The 19,072-nt window shown below is 42.6% G+C and overlaps 30 non-coding genes across 30 annotated transcripts; all 30 read left to right on the plus strand.

Moving 5' to 3' along the window:
* The first annotated feature begins 902 nt into the window (after positions 1-902).
* TRNAV-AAC (transfer RNA valine (anticodon AAC)) lies at positions 903-975 on the plus strand. Its single transcript has one exon. It is a non-coding gene; the product is annotated as a tRNA-Val (tRNA).
* Positions 976-1,040: 65 nt separating this feature from the next.
* On the plus strand, positions 1,041-1,113 carry TRNAV-CAC (transfer RNA valine (anticodon CAC)). Its single transcript has one exon. It is a non-coding gene; the product is annotated as a tRNA-Val (tRNA).
* A 379-nt stretch (positions 1,114-1,492) lies between these two features.
* TRNAV-AAC (transfer RNA valine (anticodon AAC)) lies at positions 1,493-1,565 on the plus strand. Its single transcript has one exon. It is a non-coding gene; the product is annotated as a tRNA-Val (tRNA).
* A 65-nt stretch (positions 1,566-1,630) lies between these two features.
* On the plus strand, positions 1,631-1,703 carry TRNAF-AAA (transfer RNA phenylalanine (anticodon AAA)). The gene has a single exon. It is a non-coding gene; the product is annotated as a tRNA-Phe (tRNA).
* Positions 1,704-2,377: 674 nt separating this feature from the next.
* On the plus strand, positions 2,378-2,450 carry TRNAV-AAC (transfer RNA valine (anticodon AAC)). The gene has a single exon. It is a non-coding gene; the product is annotated as a tRNA-Val (tRNA).
* Positions 2,451-2,671: 221 nt separating this feature from the next.
* On the plus strand, positions 2,672-2,744 carry TRNAV-AAC (transfer RNA valine (anticodon AAC)). Its single transcript has one exon. It is a non-coding gene; the product is annotated as a tRNA-Val (tRNA).
* Positions 2,745-2,985: 241 nt separating this feature from the next.
* On the plus strand, positions 2,986-3,058 carry TRNAV-AAC (transfer RNA valine (anticodon AAC)). The gene has a single exon. It is a non-coding gene; the product is annotated as a tRNA-Val (tRNA).
* Positions 3,059-3,437: 379 nt separating this feature from the next.
* On the plus strand, positions 3,438-3,510 carry TRNAF-AAA (transfer RNA phenylalanine (anticodon AAA)). Its single transcript has one exon. It is a non-coding gene; the product is annotated as a tRNA-Phe (tRNA).
* Positions 3,511-4,184: 674 nt separating this feature from the next.
* Positions 4,185-4,257, plus strand: TRNAV-AAC (transfer RNA valine (anticodon AAC)). Its single transcript has one exon. It is a non-coding gene; the product is annotated as a tRNA-Val (tRNA).
* Positions 4,258-4,478: 221 nt separating this feature from the next.
* On the plus strand, positions 4,479-4,551 carry TRNAV-AAC (transfer RNA valine (anticodon AAC)). Its single transcript has one exon. It is a non-coding gene; the product is annotated as a tRNA-Val (tRNA).
* Positions 4,552-4,792: 241 nt separating this feature from the next.
* Positions 4,793-4,865, plus strand: TRNAV-AAC (transfer RNA valine (anticodon AAC)). The gene has a single exon. It is a non-coding gene; the product is annotated as a tRNA-Val (tRNA).
* A 379-nt stretch (positions 4,866-5,244) lies between these two features.
* TRNAA-AGC (transfer RNA alanine (anticodon AGC)) lies at positions 5,245-5,317 on the plus strand. The gene has a single exon. It is a non-coding gene; the product is annotated as a tRNA-Ala (tRNA).
* Positions 5,318-5,401: 84 nt separating this feature from the next.
* On the plus strand, positions 5,402-5,474 carry TRNAV-AAC (transfer RNA valine (anticodon AAC)). Its single transcript has one exon. It is a non-coding gene; the product is annotated as a tRNA-Val (tRNA).
* A 1,245-nt stretch (positions 5,475-6,719) lies between these two features.
* On the plus strand, positions 6,720-6,792 carry TRNAA-AGC (transfer RNA alanine (anticodon AGC)). Its single transcript has one exon. It is a non-coding gene; the product is annotated as a tRNA-Ala (tRNA).
* An 84-nt stretch (positions 6,793-6,876) lies between these two features.
* On the plus strand, positions 6,877-6,949 carry TRNAV-AAC (transfer RNA valine (anticodon AAC)). The gene has a single exon. It is a non-coding gene; the product is annotated as a tRNA-Val (tRNA).
* Positions 6,950-8,213: 1,264 nt separating this feature from the next.
* TRNAV-CAC (transfer RNA valine (anticodon CAC)) lies at positions 8,214-8,286 on the plus strand. The gene has a single exon. It is a non-coding gene; the product is annotated as a tRNA-Val (tRNA).
* Positions 8,287-9,983: 1,697 nt separating this feature from the next.
* TRNAF-AAA (transfer RNA phenylalanine (anticodon AAA)) lies at positions 9,984-10,056 on the plus strand. Its single transcript has one exon. It is a non-coding gene; the product is annotated as a tRNA-Phe (tRNA).
* Positions 10,057-10,435: 379 nt separating this feature from the next.
* Positions 10,436-10,508, plus strand: TRNAF-AAA (transfer RNA phenylalanine (anticodon AAA)). The gene has a single exon. It is a non-coding gene; the product is annotated as a tRNA-Phe (tRNA).
* Positions 10,509-11,477: 969 nt separating this feature from the next.
* TRNAV-AAC (transfer RNA valine (anticodon AAC)) lies at positions 11,478-11,550 on the plus strand. Its single transcript has one exon. It is a non-coding gene; the product is annotated as a tRNA-Val (tRNA).
* Positions 11,551-11,634: 84 nt separating this feature from the next.
* TRNAF-AAA (transfer RNA phenylalanine (anticodon AAA)) lies at positions 11,635-11,707 on the plus strand. The gene has a single exon. It is a non-coding gene; the product is annotated as a tRNA-Phe (tRNA).
* A 222-nt stretch (positions 11,708-11,929) lies between these two features.
* On the plus strand, positions 11,930-12,002 carry TRNAV-AAC (transfer RNA valine (anticodon AAC)). The gene has a single exon. It is a non-coding gene; the product is annotated as a tRNA-Val (tRNA).
* Positions 12,003-12,086: 84 nt separating this feature from the next.
* On the plus strand, positions 12,087-12,159 carry TRNAF-AAA (transfer RNA phenylalanine (anticodon AAA)). Its single transcript has one exon. It is a non-coding gene; the product is annotated as a tRNA-Phe (tRNA).
* A 379-nt stretch (positions 12,160-12,538) lies between these two features.
* TRNAF-AAA (transfer RNA phenylalanine (anticodon AAA)) lies at positions 12,539-12,611 on the plus strand. The gene has a single exon. It is a non-coding gene; the product is annotated as a tRNA-Phe (tRNA).
* A 2,425-nt stretch (positions 12,612-15,036) lies between these two features.
* TRNAF-AAA (transfer RNA phenylalanine (anticodon AAA)) lies at positions 15,037-15,109 on the plus strand. The gene has a single exon. It is a non-coding gene; the product is annotated as a tRNA-Phe (tRNA).
* A 379-nt stretch (positions 15,110-15,488) lies between these two features.
* On the plus strand, positions 15,489-15,561 carry TRNAF-AAA (transfer RNA phenylalanine (anticodon AAA)). The gene has a single exon. It is a non-coding gene; the product is annotated as a tRNA-Phe (tRNA).
* A 1,126-nt stretch (positions 15,562-16,687) lies between these two features.
* Positions 16,688-16,760, plus strand: TRNAV-CAC (transfer RNA valine (anticodon CAC)). The gene has a single exon. It is a non-coding gene; the product is annotated as a tRNA-Val (tRNA).
* Positions 16,761-17,315: 555 nt separating this feature from the next.
* On the plus strand, positions 17,316-17,388 carry TRNAV-CAC (transfer RNA valine (anticodon CAC)). Its single transcript has one exon. It is a non-coding gene; the product is annotated as a tRNA-Val (tRNA).
* Positions 17,389-17,886: 498 nt separating this feature from the next.
* Positions 17,887-17,959, plus strand: TRNAV-AAC (transfer RNA valine (anticodon AAC)). The gene has a single exon. It is a non-coding gene; the product is annotated as a tRNA-Val (tRNA).
* Positions 17,960-18,338: 379 nt separating this feature from the next.
* TRNAV-CAC (transfer RNA valine (anticodon CAC)) lies at positions 18,339-18,411 on the plus strand. Its single transcript has one exon. It is a non-coding gene; the product is annotated as a tRNA-Val (tRNA).
* A 103-nt stretch (positions 18,412-18,514) lies between these two features.
* TRNAV-CAC (transfer RNA valine (anticodon CAC)) lies at positions 18,515-18,587 on the plus strand. Its single transcript has one exon. It is a non-coding gene; the product is annotated as a tRNA-Val (tRNA).
* Positions 18,588-19,072: the final 485 nt, after the last annotated feature.

The raw sequence follows: 19,072 nt of genomic DNA on the forward strand, positions 1-19,072 counted from the left end.
TCTATGGTGTAGTGGTTATCACGTCCGCCTAACACGCGGAAGGTCACAGGTTCGAGACCTGGTAGATACATGTTTTGACCATCGTGATTGGGCATAAAAATAAGCTAGATCTCTTGAAAAACCCAGAATTACTACGTATGTACGGTGTAGTTACGTATCGATGGTGTAGTGGTTATCACGTCCGCCTAACACGCGGAAGATCCCAGGTTCGAGACCTGGTAGATACATGTTTCGACCATAGTTATTGGGCATAATAATAAGCTAGATCTCTTGAAAAACCCAAAATTGAAACGTATCTATGTTGTAGTTACGTATCCTTGGTGTAGTGGTTATCACGTCCGCCTAACACGCGGAAGGTCCCAGGTTCGAGACCTGGTAGATACATGTTTTTGACCATAGTGATTGGGCATAATTATAAGCTAGATCTCTTGAAAAACTCAGAATTACTACGTATCTATGGTGTAGTTACATATCTATGGTGTAGTGGTTATCACGTCCGCCTAACACGCGGAAGGTCACAGGTTCGAGACCTGGTAGATACATGTTTTGACCATAGTGATTGGGCATAAAAATAAGCTAGATCTCTTGAAAAACTCAGTGAGAGCACTTATATATGGTGTAGTGGTTATCACGTCCGCCGAACACGCGGAAGGTCCCAGGCCCGAGCCCTGGTAGATACATGTTTTGACCACTGTGATTGGGCATTAAAATAAGCTAGACCTCTTGAAAAACCCAGAATTACTACGTATGTACGGTGTGGTTACGTATCGATGGTGTAGTGGTTATCACGTCCGCCTAACACGCGGAAGGTCCCAGGTCCGAGCCCTGGTAGATACATGTTTTGACCATCATGATTGGGCATAAAAATAAGCTAGATCTCTTGAAAAACTCAGAATTACTACGTATCTATGGTGTAGTGGTTATTACGTCCGCCTAACACGCGGAAGGTCCCAGGTTCGAGACCTGGTAGATACATGTTTTGACCATAGTGATTGGGCATAAAAATAAGCTAGATCTCTTGAAAAACCCAGAATTACTACGTATCTATGGTGTAGTGGTTATCACGTCCGCTTCACACGCGGAAGGTCCCAGGTTCGAGCCCTGGTAGATACAAGTTTTGACCATCGTGATTGGGCATAAAAGTAAGCTAGATCTCTTGAAAAACCCAGAATTACTACGCATCAATGGTGTAGTGGTTATCACGTCCGCCTAACACGCGGAAGGTCCCAGGTTCGAGACCTGGTAGATACATGTTTTGACCATCGTGATTGAGCATAAAAATAAGCTAGATCTCTTTAAAAACTCAGAATTACTACGTATCTATGGTGTAGTTACGTATCTATGGTGTAGTGGTTATCACGTCCGCCTAACACGCGGAAGGGCCCAGTTTCGAGACCTGGTAGATACATGTTTTTACCATAGTGATTGGGCATACAAATAAGCTAGATCTCTTGAAAAACTCTGAATTACTACGTATCTGTGGTGTAGTTACGTATCTATGGTGTAGTGGGTATCACGTCCGCCTAACACGCGGAAGGGCCCAGGTTCGAGACCTGGTAGATACATGTTTTTACCATCGTGATTGGGCATAAAAATAAGCTAGATGTTTTGGAAAAATCATTGTGATCATGTATCTATGGTGTTGTGGTTATCACGTCCGCCTAAAACGCAGAAGGTCCCAGGTTCGAGACCTGGTAGATACATGTTTTGACCATAGTGATTGGGCATAAAAATAAGCTAGATCTCTTGAAAAACCCAGAATTACTACGTATGTACGGTGTAGTTACGTATCGATGGTGTAGTGGTTATCACGTCCGCCTAACACGCGAAAGATCTCAGGTTCGAGACCTGGTAGATACATGTTTTGACCATAGTGAATGGGCATAAAAATAAACAAGATCTCTTGAAAAACTCAGTGAGAGCACTTATATATGGTGTAGTGGTTATCACGTCCGCCGAACACGCGGAAGGTCCCAGGTCCGAGCCCTGGTAGATACATGTTTTGACCATCGTGATTGGGCATAAAAATAAGCTAGATCTCTTGAAAAACCCAGAATTACTACGTATCTATGGTGTAGTTACGTATCTATGGTGTAGTGGTTATCACGTCCGCCTAACACGTGGAAGCTCCCAGGTTCGAGACCTGGTAGATACATGTTTTGACCATGGTGATTGGGCATAAAAATAAGCTAGATGTTTTGGAAAAATCAGTGTGATCATGTATCTATGGTGTTGTGGTTATCACGTCCGCTTCACACGCGGAAGGTCCCAGGTTCGAGGCCTGGAAGATACATGTTTTTACAATCGTGATTGGGCATAAAAAGAAGCTAGATCTCTTGAAAACCCCAGAATTACTACGTATCTATGGTGTAGTTACGTATCTATGGTGTAGTGGTTATCACGTCCGCCTAACACGCGGAAGGTCCCAGGTTCGAGACCTGGTAGATACATGTTTTGACCATAGTGATTGAGCATAAAAAGAAGCTAGATCTTTGGGAAACTCAGTTATATCACTTATATATGGTTTAGTAGTTATCAAGTCCGTTTCACACGCGGAAGGTCCCAGGTTCGAGCCTTGGTAGAAACATGTTTTGACCATCGTGATTGGGCATAAAAATAAGCTAGATCTCTTGAAAAACTCAGAATTACTACGTATCTATGGTGTAGTTACGTATCCATGGTGTAGTGGTTATCACGTCCGCCTAACACGCGGAAGGTCCCAGGTTCGAGACCTGGTAGATACATGTTTCGACCATAGTTATTGGGCATAATAATAAGCTAGATCTCTTGAAAAACCCAAAATTAAAACGTATCTATGTTGTAGTTACGTATCCTTGGTGTAGTGGTTATCACGTCCGCCTAACACGCGGAAGGTCCCAGGTCCGAGCCCTGGTAGATACATGTTTTGACCATCGTGATTGGGCATAAAAATAAGCTAGATCTCTTGAAAAACCCAGAATTACTACGTATCTATGGTGTAGTTACGTATCTATGGTGTAGTGGTTATCACGTCCGCCTAACACGTGGAAGGTCCCAGGTTCGAGACCTGGTAGATACATGTTTTGACCATCGTGATTGGGCATAAAAATAAGCTAGATCTCTTGAAAAACCCAGAATTACTACGTATGTACGGTGTAGTTACGTATCGATGGTGTAGTGGTTATCACGTCCGCGTAACACGCGGAAGATCCCAGGTTCGAGACCTGGTAGATACATGTTTTGACCATAGTGATTGGGCATAATAATAAGCTAGATCTCTTGAAAAACCCAAAATTACCACGTATCTATGTTGTAGTTACGTATCCTTGGTGTAGTGGTTATCACGTCCGCCTAACACGCGGAAGGTCCCAGGTTCGAGCCTTTGTAGATACATGTTTTGACCATCGTGATTGGGCATAAAAATAAGCTAGATCTCTTGAAAAAGTCAGAATTACTACGTATCTATGGTGTTGTGGTTATCACGTCCGCCTAAAACGCAGAAGGTCCCAGGTTCGAGACCTGGTAGATACATGTTTTGACCATAGTGATTGGGCATAAAAATAAGCTAGATCTCTTGAAAAACCCAGAATTACTACGTATGTACGGTGTAGTTACGTATCGATGGTGTAGTGGTTATCACGTCCGCCTAACACGCGAAAGATCTCAGGTTCGAGACCTGGTAGATACATGTTTTGACCATAGTGAATGGGCATAAAAATAAACAAGATCTCTTGAAAAACTCAGTGAGAGCACTTATATATGGTGTAGTGGTTATCACGTCCGCCGAACACGCGGAAGGTCCCAGGTCCGAGCCCTGGTAGATACATGTTTTGACCATCGTGATTGGGCATAAAAATAAGCTAGATCTCTTGAAAAACCCAGAATTACTACGTATCTATGGTGTAGTTACGTATCTATGGTGTAGTGGTTATCACGTCCGCCTAACACGTGGAAGCTCCCAGGTTCGAGACCTGGTAGATACATGTTTTGACCATGGTGATTGGGCATAAAAATAAGCTAGATGTTTTGGAAAAATCAGTGTGATCATGTATCTATGGTGTTGTGGTTATCACGTCCGCTTCACACGCGGAAGGTCCCAGGTTCGAGGCCTGGAAGATACATGTTTTTACAATCGTGATTGGGCATAAAAAGAAGCTAGATCTCTTGAAAACCCCAGAATTACTACGTATCTATGGTGTAGTTACGTATCTATGGTGTAGTGGTTATCACGTCCGCCTAACACGCGGAAGGTCCCAGGTTCGAGACCTGGTAGATACATGTTTTGACCATAGTGATTGAGCATAAAAAGAAGCTAGATCTTTGGGAAACTCAGTTATATCACTTATATATGGTTTAGTAGTTATCAAGTCCGTTTCACACGCGGAAGGTCCCAGGTTCGAGCCTTGGTAGAAACATGTTTTGACCATCGTGATTGGGCATAAAAATAAGCTAGATCTCTTGAAAAACTCAGAATTACTACGTATCTATGGTGTAGTTACGTATCCATGGTGTAGTGGTTATCACGTCCGCCTAACACGCGGAAGGTCCCAGGTTCGAGACCTGGTAGATACATGTTTCGACCATAGTTATTGGGCATAATAATAAGCTAGATCTCTTGAAAAACCCAAAATTAAAACGTATCTATGTTGTAGTTACGTATCCTTGGTGTAGTGGTTATCACGTCCGCCTAACACGCGGAAGGTCCCAGGTCCGAGCCCTGGTAGATACATGTTTTGACCATCGTGATTGGGCATAAAAATAAGCTAGATCTCTTGAAAAACCCAGAATTACTACGTATCTATGGTGTAGTTACGTATCTATGGTGTAGTGGTTATCACGTCCGCCTAACACGTGGAAGGTCCCAGGTTCGAGACCTGGTAGATACATGTTTTGACCATCGTGATTGGGCATAAAAATAAGCTAGATCTCTTGAAAAACCCAGAATTACTACGTATGTACGGTGTAGTTACGTATCGATGGTGTAGTGGTTATCACGTCCGCGTAACACGCGGAAGATCCCAGGTTCGAGACCTGGTAGATACATGTTTTGACCTTAGTGATTGGGCATAATAATAAGCTAGATCTCTTGAAAAACCCAAAATTACCACGTATCTATGTTGTAGTTACGTATCCTTGGTGTAGTGGTTATCACGTCCGCCTAACACGCGGAAGGTCCCAGGTTCGAGCCTTTGTAGATACATGTTTTGACCATCGTGATTGGGCATAAAAATAAGCTAGATCTCTTGAAAAAGTCAGAATTACTACGTATCTATGGTGTAGTGGTTATCACGTCCGCCTAGCACGTGGAAGGTCCCAGGTTCGAGACCTGGTAGATACATGTTTTGACCATAGTGATTGGGCATAAAAATAAGCTAGATCTGTTGAAAAACCCAGAATTACTACGTATCTACGGTGTAGTTACGTATCTATGGTGTAGTGGTTATCACGTCCGCCTAACACGCGGAAGGTCCCAGGTTCGAGACCTGGTAGATACATGTTTTGACCATAGTGATTGGGCATAAAAATAAGCTAGATCTGTTGAAAAACCCAGAATTACTACGTATCTACGGTGTAGTTACGTATCGATGGTGTAGTGGTTATCACTTCCGCCTAACACGCGGAAGGTCTCAGGTTCGAAACCTGGTAGATACATGTTTTTACAATCGTGATTGAGCATAAAAAGAAGCTAGATCTTTTGGAAAACTCAGTTATATCACTTATATATGGTTTAGTGGTTATCAAGTCCGTTCCACACGCGGAAGGTCCCAGGTTCGAGCCTTGGTAGATACATGTTTTGACCATCGTGATTGGGCTTAAAAATAAGCTAGATCTCTTGAAAAACTCAGAATTACTACGTATCTATGGTGTACTTACGTATCCATGGTGTAGTGGTTATCACGTCCGCCTAACACGCGGAAGGTCCCAGGTTTTAGACCTGGTAGATACATGTTTTGACCATAGTGATTGGGCATAAAAATAAGCTAGATCTCTTGAAAAACTCAGAATTACTACGTATCTATGGTGTAGTTACGTATCTATGGTGCAGTGGTTATCACGTCCGCCTAACACGCGGAAGGTTCCAGGTTCGAGACCTGGTAGATACATGTTTTGACCATAGTGATTGGGCATAAAAATAAGCTAGATCTCTTGAAAAACTCAGTGAGAGCACTTATATATGGTGTAGTGGTTATCACGTCCGCCTAACACGCGGAAGGTCCGAAGTTCTAGACCTGGAAGATATAAGTTTTGACCATCGTGATTGGGCATAAAAATAAGCTAGATCTCTTGAAAAACCCAGAATTACTACGTATCTACGGTGTAGTTACGTATCGATGGTGTAGTGGTTATCACGTCCGCCTAACACGCGGAAGGTCCCAGGTTCGAGACCTGGTAGATACATGTTTTGACCATAGTGATTGGGCATAAAAATAAGCTAGATCTCTTGAAAAACTCAGTGAGAAACCTTATATATGGTGTAGTGGTTATCACGTCCGCCTAACGTGCGGAAGGTCCGAAGTTCGAGACCTGGAAGATAAATGTTTTTACCATCGTGATTGGACAATAAAATAAGCTAGATCTCATGGAAAACTCGCTATTACTATGTATCTTTGGTGTAGTGGTTATCAAGTCCGCGTAACTCGCGGAAGGTCCCAGGTTCGAGGCCTGGAAGATACGTGTTTTGACCATAGTGATTGGGCATAAAAATAAGCTAGATCTCTTGAAAAAGTCAGAATTACTACGTATCTATGGTGTAGTGGTTATCACGTCCGCCTAGCACGTGGAAGGTCCCAGGTTCGAGACCTGGTAGATACATGTTTTGACCATAGTGATTGGGCATAAAAATAAGCTAGATCTGTTGAAAAACCCAGAATTACTACGTATCTACGGTGTAGTTACGTATCTATGGTGTAGTGGTTATCACGTCCGCCTAACACGCGGAAGGTCCCAGGTTCGAGACCTGGTAGATACATGTTTTGACCATAGTGATTGGGCATAAAAATAAGCTAGATCTGTTGAAAAACCCAGAATTACTACGTATCTACGGTGTAGTTACGTATCGATGGTGTAGTGGTTATCACTTCCGCCTAACACGCGGAAGGTCTCAGGTTCGAAACCTGGTAGATACATGTTTTTACAATCGTGATTGAGCATAAAAAGAAGCTAGATCTTTTGGAAAACTCAGTTATATCACTTATATATGGTTTAGTGGTTATCAAGTCCGTTCCACACGCGGAAGGTCCCAGGTTCGAGCCTTGGTAGATACATGTTTTGACCATCGTGATTGGGCTTAAAAATAAGCTAGATCTCTTGAAAAACTCAGAATTACTACGTATCTATGGTGTACTTACGTATCCATGGTGTAGTGGTTATCACGTCCGCCTAACACGCGGAAGGTCCCAGGTTTTAGACCTGGTAGATACATGTTTTGACCATAGTGATTGGGCATAAAAATAAGCTAGATCTCTTGAAAAACTCAGAATTACTACGTATCTATGGTGTAGTTACGTATCTATGGTGCAGTGGTTATCACGTCCGCCTAACACGCGGAAGGTTCCAGGTTCGAGACCTGGTAGATACATGTTTTGACCATAGTGATTGGGCATAAAAATAAGCTAGATCTCTTGAAAAACTCAGTGAGAGCACTTATATATGGTGTAGTGGTTATCACGTCCGCCTAACACGCGGAAGGTCCGAAGTTCTAGACCTGGAAGATATAAGTTTTGACCATCGTGATTGGGCATAAAAATAAGCTAGATCTCTTGAAAAACCCAGAATTACTACGTATCTACGGTGTAGTTACGTATCGATGGTGTAGTGGTTATCACGTCCGCCTAACACGCGGAAGGTCCCAGGTTCGAGACCTGGTAGATACATGTTTTGACCATAGTGATTGGGCATAAAAATAAGCTAGATCTCTTGAAAAACTCAGTGAGAAACCTTATATATGGTGTAGTGGTTATCACGTCCGCCTAACGTGCGGAAGGTCCGAAGTTCGAGACCTGGAAGATAAATGTTTTTACCATCGTGATTGGACAATAAAATAAGCTAGATCTCATGGAAAACTCGCTATTACTATGTATCTTTGGTGTAGTGGTTATCAAGTCCGCGTAACTCGCGGAAGGTCCCAGGTTCGAGGCCTGGAAGATACGTGTTTTGACCATAGTGATTGGGCATAATAATAAGCTAGATCTCTTGAAAAACTCAGAATTACTACGTATCTATGGTGTAGTTACGTATCTATGGTGTAGTGGTTATCACGTCCGCTTCACACGCGGAAGGTCCCAGGTTCGAGCCCTGGTAGATACATGTTTTGACCATAGTGATTGGGCATAAAAATCATCTAGATCTCTTGAAAAACTCAGTGAGAGCACTTATATATGGTGTAGTGGTTATCACGTCCGCCTAACACGCGGAAGGTCCCAGGTTCGAGACCTGGAAAATACATGTTTTGACCATAGTGATTGGGCATAAAAATCAGCTAGATCTCTTGAAAAACTCAGTGAGAGCACTTATATATGGTGTAGTGGTTATCACGTCCGCCTAACACGCGGAAGGTCCCAGGCCCGAGCCCTGGTAGATACATGTTTTGACCATCGTGATTGGGCATAAAAATAAGCTAGATCTCTTGAAAAACCCAGAATTACTACGTATGTACGGTGTGGTTACGTATCGATGGTGTAGTGGTTGTCACGTCCGCCTAACACGCGGAAGGTCCCAGGTTCGAGACCTGGTAGATACATGTTTTGACCATAGTGATTGGGCATAAAAATAAGCTAGATCTCTTGAAAAACTCAGTGAGAGCACTTATATATGGTGTAGTGGTTATCACGTCCGCCAAACACGCGGAAGGTCCCAGGTCCGAGCCCTGGTAGATACATGTTTTGACCATCGTGATTGGGCATAAAAATAAGCTAGAACTCTTGAAAAACCCAGAATTACTACGTATCTATGGTGTAGTTACGTATCTATGGTGTAGTGGTTATCACGTCCGCCTAACACGTGGAAGGTCCCAGGCTCGAGACCTGGTAGATACATGTTTTGACCATAGTGATTGGGCATAAAAATAAGCTTGATCTCTTGAAAAACTCGGTGAGAGCACTTATTTATGGTGTAGTGGTTATCACGTCCGCCTAACACGCGGGAGGTCCCAGGTTCAAGATCTGGTAGATACATGTTTTGACCATAGTGATTGGGCATAAAATTAAGCTAGATCTCTTGAAAAACTCAGAATTACTACGTATCTATGTTGTAGTTACGTATCCTTGGTGTAGTGGTCATCACGTCCGCCTTACACGCGGAAGGTCCCAGGTTCGAGACCTGGTAGATACATGTTTTGACCATAGTGATTGGGCATAATAATAAGCTAGATCTCTTGAAAAACCCAGAATGACTTCGTAACTATGGAGTAGTGGTTATCACGTCCGCCTAACACGCGGAAGGTCCCAGATTCGAGACCTGGTAGATACATGTTTTGACCATAGTGATTGGGCATAAAAATAAGCTAGATCTGTTGAAAAACCCAGAATTACTACGTATCTACGGTGTAGTTACGTATCGATGGTGTAGTGGTTATCACTTCCGCCTAACACGCGGAAGGTCTCAGGTTCGAAACCTGGTAGATACATGTTTTTACAATCGTGATTGAGCATAAAAAGAAGCTAGATCTTTTGGAAAACTCAGTTATATCACTTATATATGGTTTAGTGGTTATCAAGTCCGTTCCACACGCGGAAGGTCCCAGGTTCGAGCCTTGGTAGATACATGTTTTGACCATCGTGATTGGGCTTAAAAATAAGCTAGATCTCTTGAAAAACTCAGAATTACTACGTATCTATGGTGTACTTACGTATCCATGGTGTAGTGGTTATCACGTCCGCCTAACACGCGGAAGGTCCCAGGTTTTAGACCTGGTAGATACATGTTTTGACCATAGTGATTGGGCATAAAAATAAGCTAGATCTCTTGAAAAACTCAGAATTACTACGTATCTATGGTGTAGTTACGTATCTATGGTGCAGTGGTTATCACGTCCGCCTAAAACGCGGAAGGTTCCAGGTTCGAGACCTGGTAGATACATGTTTTGACCATAGTGATTGGGCATAAAAATAAGCTAGATCTCTTGAAAAACTCGGTGAGAGCACTTATATATGGTGTAGTGGTTATCACGTCTGCCTAACACGCGGAAGGTCCCAGGTTCGAGACCTGGTAGATACTTGTTTTGACCATAGTGTTTGGGCATAAAAATAAGCTAGATCTCTTGAAAAACTCAGAATTACTACGTATCTATGGTGTAGTTACGTATCTATGGTGCAGTGGTTATCACGTCCGCCTAACACGCGGAAGGTTCCAGGTTCGAGACCTGGTAGATACATGTTTTGACCATAGTGATTGGGCATAAAAATAAGCTAGATCTCTTGAAAAACTCAGAATTACTACGTATCTATGGTGTAGTTACGTATCTATGGTGCAGTGGTTATCACGTCCGCCTAAAACGCGGAAGGTTCCAGGTTCGAGACCTGGTAGATACATGTTTCGACCATAGTGATTGGGCATAAAAATAAGCTAGATCTCTTGAAAAACTTGGTGAGAGCACTTATATATGGTGTAGTGGTTATCACGTCTGCCTAACACGCGGAAGGTCCCAGGTTCGAGACCTGGTAGATACTTGTTTTGACCATAGTGATTGGGCATAAAAATAAGCTAGATCTCTTGAAAAACTCAGAATTACTACGTATCTATGGTGTAGTTACGTATCTATGGTGCATTAGTTATCACGTCCGCCTAACACGCGGAAGGTTCCTGGTTCGAGACCTGGTAGATACATGTTTTGACCATAGTGATTGGGCATAAAAATAAGCTAGATCTCTTGAAAAACTCAGTGAGAGCACTTATATATGGTGTAGTGGTTATCACGTCTGCCTAACACGCGGAAGGTCCGAAGTTCGAGACCTGGAAGATACAAGTTTTGACCATAGTGATTGGGCATAAAAATAAGCTAGATCTGTTGAAAAACCCAGAATTACTACGTATCTACGGTGTAGTTACGTATCGATGGTGTAGTGGTTATCACTTCCGCCTAACACGCGGAAGGTCTCAGGTTCGAAACCTGGTAGATACATGTTTTTACAATCGTGATTGAGCATAAAAAGAAGCTAGATCTTTTGGAAAACTCAGTTATATCACTTATATATGGTTTAGTGGTTATCAAGTCCGTTCCACACGCGGAAGGTCCCAGGTTCGAGCCTTGGTAGATACATGTTTTGACCATGGTGATTGGGCTTAAAAATAAGCTAGATCTCTTGAAAAACTCAGAATTACTACGTATCTATGGTGTACTTACGTATCCATGGTGTAGTGGTTATCACGTCCGCCTAACACGCGGAAGGTCCCAGGTTTTAGACCTGGTAGATACATGTTTTGACCATAGTGATTGGGCATAAAAATAAGCTAGATCTCTTGAAAAACTCAGAATTACTACGTATCTATGGTGTAGTTACGTATCTATGGTGTAGTGGTTATCACGTCCGCCTAACACGCGGAAGGTTCCAGGTTCGAGACCTGGTAGATACATGTTTTGACCATAGTGATTGGGCATAAAAATAAGCTAGATCTCTTGAAAAACTCAGAATTACTACGTATCTATGGTGTAGTTACGTATCTATGGTGCAGTGGTTATCACGTCCGCCTAAAACGCGGAAGGTTCCAGGTTCGAGACCTGGTAGATACATGTTTTGACCATAGTGATTGGGCATAAAAATAAGCTAGATCTCTTGAAAAGCTCGGTGAGAGCACTTATATATGGTGTAGTGGTTATCACGTCTGCCTAACACGCGGAAGGTCCCAGGTTCGAGACCTGGTAGATACTTGTTTTGACCATAGTGTTTGGGCATAAAAATAAGCTAGATCTCTTGAAAAACTCAGAATTACTACGTATCTATGGTGTAGTTACGTATCTATGGTGTAGTGGTTATCACGTCCGCCTAACACGCGGAAGGTTCCAGGTTCGAGACCTGGTAGATACATGTTTTGACCATAGTGATTGGGCATAAAAATAAGCTAGATCTCTTGAAAAACTCAGAATTACTACGTATCTATGGTGTAGTTACGTATCTATGGTGCAGTGGTTATCACGTCCGCCTAAAACGCGGAAGGTTCCAGGTTCGAGACCTGGTAGATACATGTTTTGACCATAGTGATTGGGCATAAAAATAAGCTAGATCTCTTGAAAAACTCGGTGAGAGCACTTATATATGGTGTAGTGGTTATCACGGCTGCCTAACACGCGGAAGGTCCCAGGTTCGAGACCTGGTAGATACTTGTTTTGACCATAGTGTTTGGGCATAAAAATAAGCTAGATCTCTTGAAAAACTCAGAATTACTACGTATCTATGGTGTAGTTACGTATCTATGGTGCAGTGGTTATCACGTCCGCCTAACACGCGGAAGGTTCCAGGTTCGAGACCTGGTAGATACATGTTTTGACCATAGTGATTGGGCATAAAAATAAGCTAGATCTCTTGAAAAACTCAGAATTACTACGTATCTATGGTGTAGTTACGTATCTATGGTGCAGTGGTTATCACGTCCGCCTAAAACGCGGAAGGTTCCAGGTTCGAGACCTGGTAGATACATGTTTCGACCATAGTGATTGGGCATAAAAATAAGCTAGATCTCTTGAAAAACTCGGTGAGAGCACTTATATATGGTGTAGTGGTTATCACGTCTGCCTAACACGCGGAAGGTCCCAGGTTCGAGACCTGGTAGATACTTGTTTTGACCATAGTGATTGGGCATAAAAATAAGCTAGATCTCTTGAAAAACTCAGAATTACTACGTATCTATGGTGTAGTTACGTATCTATGGTGCATTAGTTATCACGTCCGCCTAACACGCGGAAGGTTCCTGGTTCGAGACCTGGTAGATACATGTTTTGACCATAGTGATTGGGCATAAAAATAAGCTAGATCTCTTGAAAAACTCAGTGAGAGCACTTATATATGGTGTAGTGGTTATCACGTCTGCCTAACACGCGGAAGGTCCGAAGTTCGAGACCTGGAAGATACAAGTTTTGACCATAGTGATTGGGCATAAAAATAAGCTAGATCTCTTGAAAAACCCAGAATTACTACGTATCTACGGTTTAGTTACGTATCGATGGTGTAGTGGTTATCACGTCCGCCTAACACGCGGAAGGTCCCAGGTTCGAGACCTGGTAAATACATGTTTTGACCATAGTGATTGGGCATAAAAATCAGCTAGATCTCTTGAAAAACTCAGTGAGAAAACTTATATATGGTGTAGTGGTTATCACGTCCGCCTAACACGCGGAAGGTCCGAAGTTCGAGACCTGGAAGATAAATGTTTTTACCATCGTGATTGGAAAATAAAATAAGCTAGATCTCATGGAAAACTCGCTATTACTATGTATCTATGGTGTAGTGGTTATCAAGTCCGCGTAACTCGCGGAAGGTCCCAGGTTCGAGACCTGGAAAATACATGTTTTGACCATAGTGATTGGGCATAAAAATCAGCTAGATCTCTTGAAAAACTCAGTGAGAGCACTTATATATGGTGTAGTGGTTATCACGTCCGCCTAACACGCGGAAGGTCCCAGGCCCGAGCCCTGGTAGATACATGTTTTGACCATCGTGATTGGGCATAAAAATAAGCTAGATCTCTTGAAAAACCCAGAATTACTACGTATGTACGGTGTGGTTACGTATCGATGGTGTAGTGGTTGTCACGTCCGCCTAACACGCGGAAGGTTCCAGGTTCGAGACCTGGTAGATACATGTTTTGACCATAGTGATTGGGCATAAAAATAAGCTAGATCTCTTGAAAAACTCAGTGAGAGCACTTATATATGGTGTAGTGGTTATCACGTCCGCCAAACACGCGGAAGGTCCCAGGTCCGAGCCCTGGTAGATACATGTTTTGACCATCGTGATTGGGCATAAAAATAAGCTAGAACTCTTGAAAAACCCAGAATTACTACGTATCTATGGTGTAGTTACGTATCTATGGTGTAGTGGTTATCACGTCCGCCTAACACGTGGAAGGTCCCAGGCTCGAGACCTGGTAGATACATGTTTTGACCATAGTGATTGGGCATAAAAATAAGCTTGATCTCTTGAAAAACTCGGTGAGAGCACTTATTTATGGTGTAGTGGTTATCACGTCCGCCTAACACGCGGGAGGTCCCAGGTTCAAGATCTGGTAGATACATGTTTTGACCATAGTGATTGGGCATAAAATTAAGCTAGATCTCTTGAAAAACTCAGAATTACTACGTATCTATGTTGTAGTTACGTATCCTTGGTGTAGTGGTCATCACGTCCGCCTTACACGCGGAAGGTCCCAGGTTCGAGACCTGGTAGATACATGTTTTGACCATAGTGATTGGGCATAATAATAAGCTAGATCTCTTGAAAAACCCAGAATGACTTCGTAACTATGGAGTAGTGGTTATCACGTCCGCCTAACACGCGGAAGGTCCCAGATTCGAGACCTGGTAGATACATGTTTTGACCATAGTGATTGGGCATAAAAATAAGCTAGATCTGTTGAAAAACCCAGAATTACTACGTATCTACGGTGTAGTTACGTATCGATGGTGTAGTGGTTATCACTTCCGCCTAACACGCGGAAGGTCTCAGGTTCGAAACCTGGTAGATACATGTTTTTACAATCGTGATTGAGCATAAAAAGAAGCTAGATCTTTTGGAAAACTCAGTTATATCACTTATATATGGTTTAGTGGTTATCAAGTCCGTTCCACACGCGGAAGGTCCCAGGTTCGAGCCTTGGTAGATACATGTTTTGACCATCGTGATTGGGCTTAAAAATAAGCTAGATCTCTTGAAAAACTCAGAATTACTACGTATCTATGGTGTACTTACGTATCCATGGTGTAGTGGTTATCACGTCCGCCTAACACGCGGAAGGTCCCAGGTTTTAGACCTGGTAGATACATGTTTTGACCATAGTGATTGGGCATAAAAATAAGCTAGATCTCTTGAAAAACTCAGAATTACTACGTATCTATGGTGTAGTTACGTATCTATGGTGCAGTGGTTATCACGTCCGCCTAAAACGCGGAAGGTTCCAGGTTCGAGACCTGGTAGATACATGTTTTGACCATAGTGATTGGGCATAAAAATAAGCTAGATCTCTTGAAAAACTCGGTGAGAGCACTTATATATGGTGTAGTGGTTATCACGTCTGCCTAACACGCGGAAGGTCCCAGGTTCGAGACCTGGTAGATACTTGTTTTGACCATAGTGTTTGGGCATAAAAATAAGCTAGATCTCTTGAAAAACTCAGAATTACTACGTATCTATGGTGTAGTTACGTATCTATGGTGCAGTGGTTATCACGTCCGCCTAACACGCGGAAGGTTCCAGGTTCGAGACCTGGTAGATACATGTTTTGACCATAGTGATTGGGCATAAAAATAAGCTAGATCTCTTGAAAAACTCAGAATTACTACGTATCTATGGTGTAGTTACGTATCTATGGTGCAGTGGTTATCACGTCCGCCTAAAACGCGGAAGGTTCCAGGTTCGAGACCTGGTAGATACATGTTTCGACCATAGTGATTGGGCATAAAAATAAGCTAGATCTCTTGAAAAACTCGGTGAGAGCACTTATATATGGTGTAGTGGTTATCACGTCTGCCTAACACGCGGAAGGTCCCAGGTTCGAGACCTGGTAGATACTTGTTTTGACCATAGTGATTGGGCATAAAAATAAGCTAGATCTCTTGAAAAACTCAGAATTACTACGTATCTATGGTGTAGTTACGTATCTATGGTGCATTAGTTATCACGTCCGCCTAACACGCGGAAGGTTCCTGGTTCGAGACCTGGTAGATACATGTTTTGACCATAGTGATTGGGCATAAAAATAAGCTAGATCTCTTGAAAAACTCAGTGAGAGCACTTATATATGGTGTAGTGGTTATCACGTCTGCCTAACACGCGGAAGGTCCGAAGTTCGAGACCTGGAAGATACAAGTTTTGACCATAGTGATTGGGCATAAAAATAAGCTAGATCTCTTGAAAAACCCAGAATTACTACGTATCTACGGTTTAGTTACGTATCGATGGTGTAGTGGTTATCACGTCCGCCTAACACGCGGAAGGTCCCAGGTTCGAGACCTGGTAAATACATGTTTTGACCATAGTGATTGGGCATAAAAATCAGCTAGATCTCTTGAAAAACTCAGTGAGAAAACTTATATATGGTGTAGTGGTTATCACGTCCGCCTAACACGCGGAAGGTCCGAAGTTCGAGACCTGGAAGATAAATGTTTTTACCATCGTGATTGGAAAATAAAATAAGCTAGATCTCATGGAAAACTCGCTATTACTATGTATCTATGGTGTAGTGGTTATCAAGTCCGCGTAACTCGCGGAAGGTCCCAGGTTCGAGGCCTGGAAGATACGTGTTTTGACCATAGTGATTGGGCATAATAATAAGCTACATCTCTTGAAAAACTCAGAATTACTACGTATCTATGGTGTAGTTACTTATCTATGGTGTAGTGGTTATCACGTCCGCCTAACACGCGGAAGGTCCCAGGTTCGAGACCTGGTAGATACATGTTTTGACCATAGTGATTGGGCATAAAAATAAGCTAGATCTCTTGAAAAACTCAGAATTACTACGTATCTATGGTGTAGTTACGTATCTATGGTGTAGTTACGTATCTATGGTGTAGTGGTTATCACGTCCGCTTCACACGCGGAAGGTCCCAGGTTCGAGCCCTGGTAGATACAAGTTTTGACCATCGTGATTGGGCATAAAAATAAGCTAGATCTCTTCAAAAACCCAGAATTACTACGTATCTACGGTGTAGTTACGTATCGATGGTGTAGTGGTTATCACGTCCGCCTAACACGCGGAAGGTCCCAGGTTCGAGACCTGATAAAAACATGTTTTGACCATAGTGATTGGGCATAAAAATCAGCTAGATCTCTTGAAAAACTCAGTGAGAAAACTTATATATGGTGTAGTGGTTATCACGTCCGCCTAACACGCGGAAGGTCCGAAGTTCGAGACCTGGAAGATAAATGTTTTTACCATCGTGATTGGACAATAAAATAAGCTAGATCTCATGGAAAACTCGCTATTACTATGTATCTTTGGTGTAGTGGTTATCAAGTCCGCGTAACTCGCGGAAGGTCCCAGGTTCGAGGCCTGGAAGATACGTGTTTTGACCATAGTGATTGGGCATAATAATAATCTAGATCTCTTGAAAAACTCAGAATTACTACGTATCTATGGTGTAGTTACGTATCTATGGTGTAGTTACGTATCTATGGTGTAGTTACGTATCTATGGTGTAGTGGTTATCACGTCCGCTTCACACGCGGAAGGTCCCAGGTTCGAGCCCTGGTAGATACAAGTTTTGACCATCGTGATTGGGCATAAAAATAAGCTAGATCTCTTGAAAAACCCAGAATTACTACGTATCTACGGTGTAGTTACGTATCGATGGTGTAGTGGTTATCACGTCCGCCTAACACGTGGAAGGTCCCAGGTTCGAGACCTGGTAAATACATGTTTTGACCATAGTGATTGGGCATAAAAATCAGCTAGATCTCTTGAAAAACTCAGTGAGAAAACTTATATATGGTGTAGTGGTTATCACGTCCGCCTAACACGCGGAAGGTTCGAAGTTCGAGACCTGGAAGATAAATGTTTTTACCATCGTGATTGGACAATAAAATAAGCTAGATCTCATGGAAAACTCGCTATTACTATGTATCTATGGTGTAGTGGTTATCAAGTCCGCGTAACTCGCGGAAGGTCCCAGGTTCGAGGCCTGGAAGATACGTGTTTTGACCATAGTGATTGGGCATAATAATAAGCTACATCTCTTGAAAAACTCAGAATTACTACGTATCTATGGTGTAGTGGTTATCACGTCCGCCTAACACGCGGAAGGTCCCAGGTTCGAGACCTGGTAGATACATGTTTTGACCATAGTGATTGGGCATAAAAATAAGCTAGATCTCTTGAAAAACCCAGAATTACTACGTATCTACGGTGTAGTTACGTATCGATGGTGTAGTGGTTATCACGTCCGCCTAACACGTGGAAGGTCCCAGGTTCGAGACCTCGTAAATACATGTTTTGACCATAGTGATTGGGCATAAAAATCATCTAGATCTCTTGAAAAACTCAGTGAGAGCACTTATATATGGTGTAGTGGTTATCAAGTCCGCGTAACTCGCGGAAGGTCCCAGGTTCGAGGCCTGGAAGATACGTGTTTTGACCATAGTGATTGGGCATAATAATAATCTAGATCTCTTGAAAAACTCAGAATTACTACGTATCTATGGTGTAGTTACGTATCTATGGTGTAGTGGTTATCACGTCCGCTTCACACGCGGAAGGTCCCAGGTTCGAGCCCTGGTAGATACAAGTTTTGACCATCGTGACTGGGCATAAAAATAAGCTAGATCTCCTGAAAAACTCAGAATTACTACGTATCTATGGTGTAGTTACGTATCTATGGTGTAGTTACGTATCTATGGTGTAGTGGTTATCACGTCCGCTTCACACGCGGAAGGTCCCAGGTTCGAGCCCTGGTAGATACAAGTTTTGACCATCGTGATTGGGCATAAAAATAAGCTAGATCTCTTGAAAAACCCAGAATTACTACGTATCTACGGTGTAGTTACGTATCGATGGTGTAGTGGTTATCACGTCCGCCTAACACGTGGAAGGTCCCAGGTTCGAGACCTGGTAAATACATGTTTTGACCATAGTGATTGGGCATAAAAATCATCTAGATCTCTTGAAAAACTCAGTGAGAGCACTTATATATGGTGTAGTGGTTATCACGTCCGCCTAACACGCGGAAGGTCCCAGGTTCGAGACCTGGTAAATACATGTTTTGACCATAGTGATTGGGCATAAAAATCAGCTAGATGTCTTGAAAAAATCAGTGAAAAAACTTATATATGGTGTAGTGGTTATCACGTCCGCCTAACACGCGGAAGGTCCGAAGTTCGAGACCTGGAAGATAAATGTTTTTACCATCGTGATTGGACAATAAATAAGCTAGATCTCATGGAAAACT

The sequence above is a fragment of the Phalangium opilio genome, unplaced genomic scaffold (assembly GCF_054372755.1).
Source record: "Phalangium opilio isolate 3A_F unplaced genomic scaffold, DU_Popi_V2 ptg000077l_1, whole genome shotgun sequence".
In the NCBI taxonomy this organism is placed as follows: domain Eukaryota; kingdom Metazoa; phylum Arthropoda; class Arachnida; order Opiliones; family Phalangiidae; genus Phalangium; species Phalangium opilio.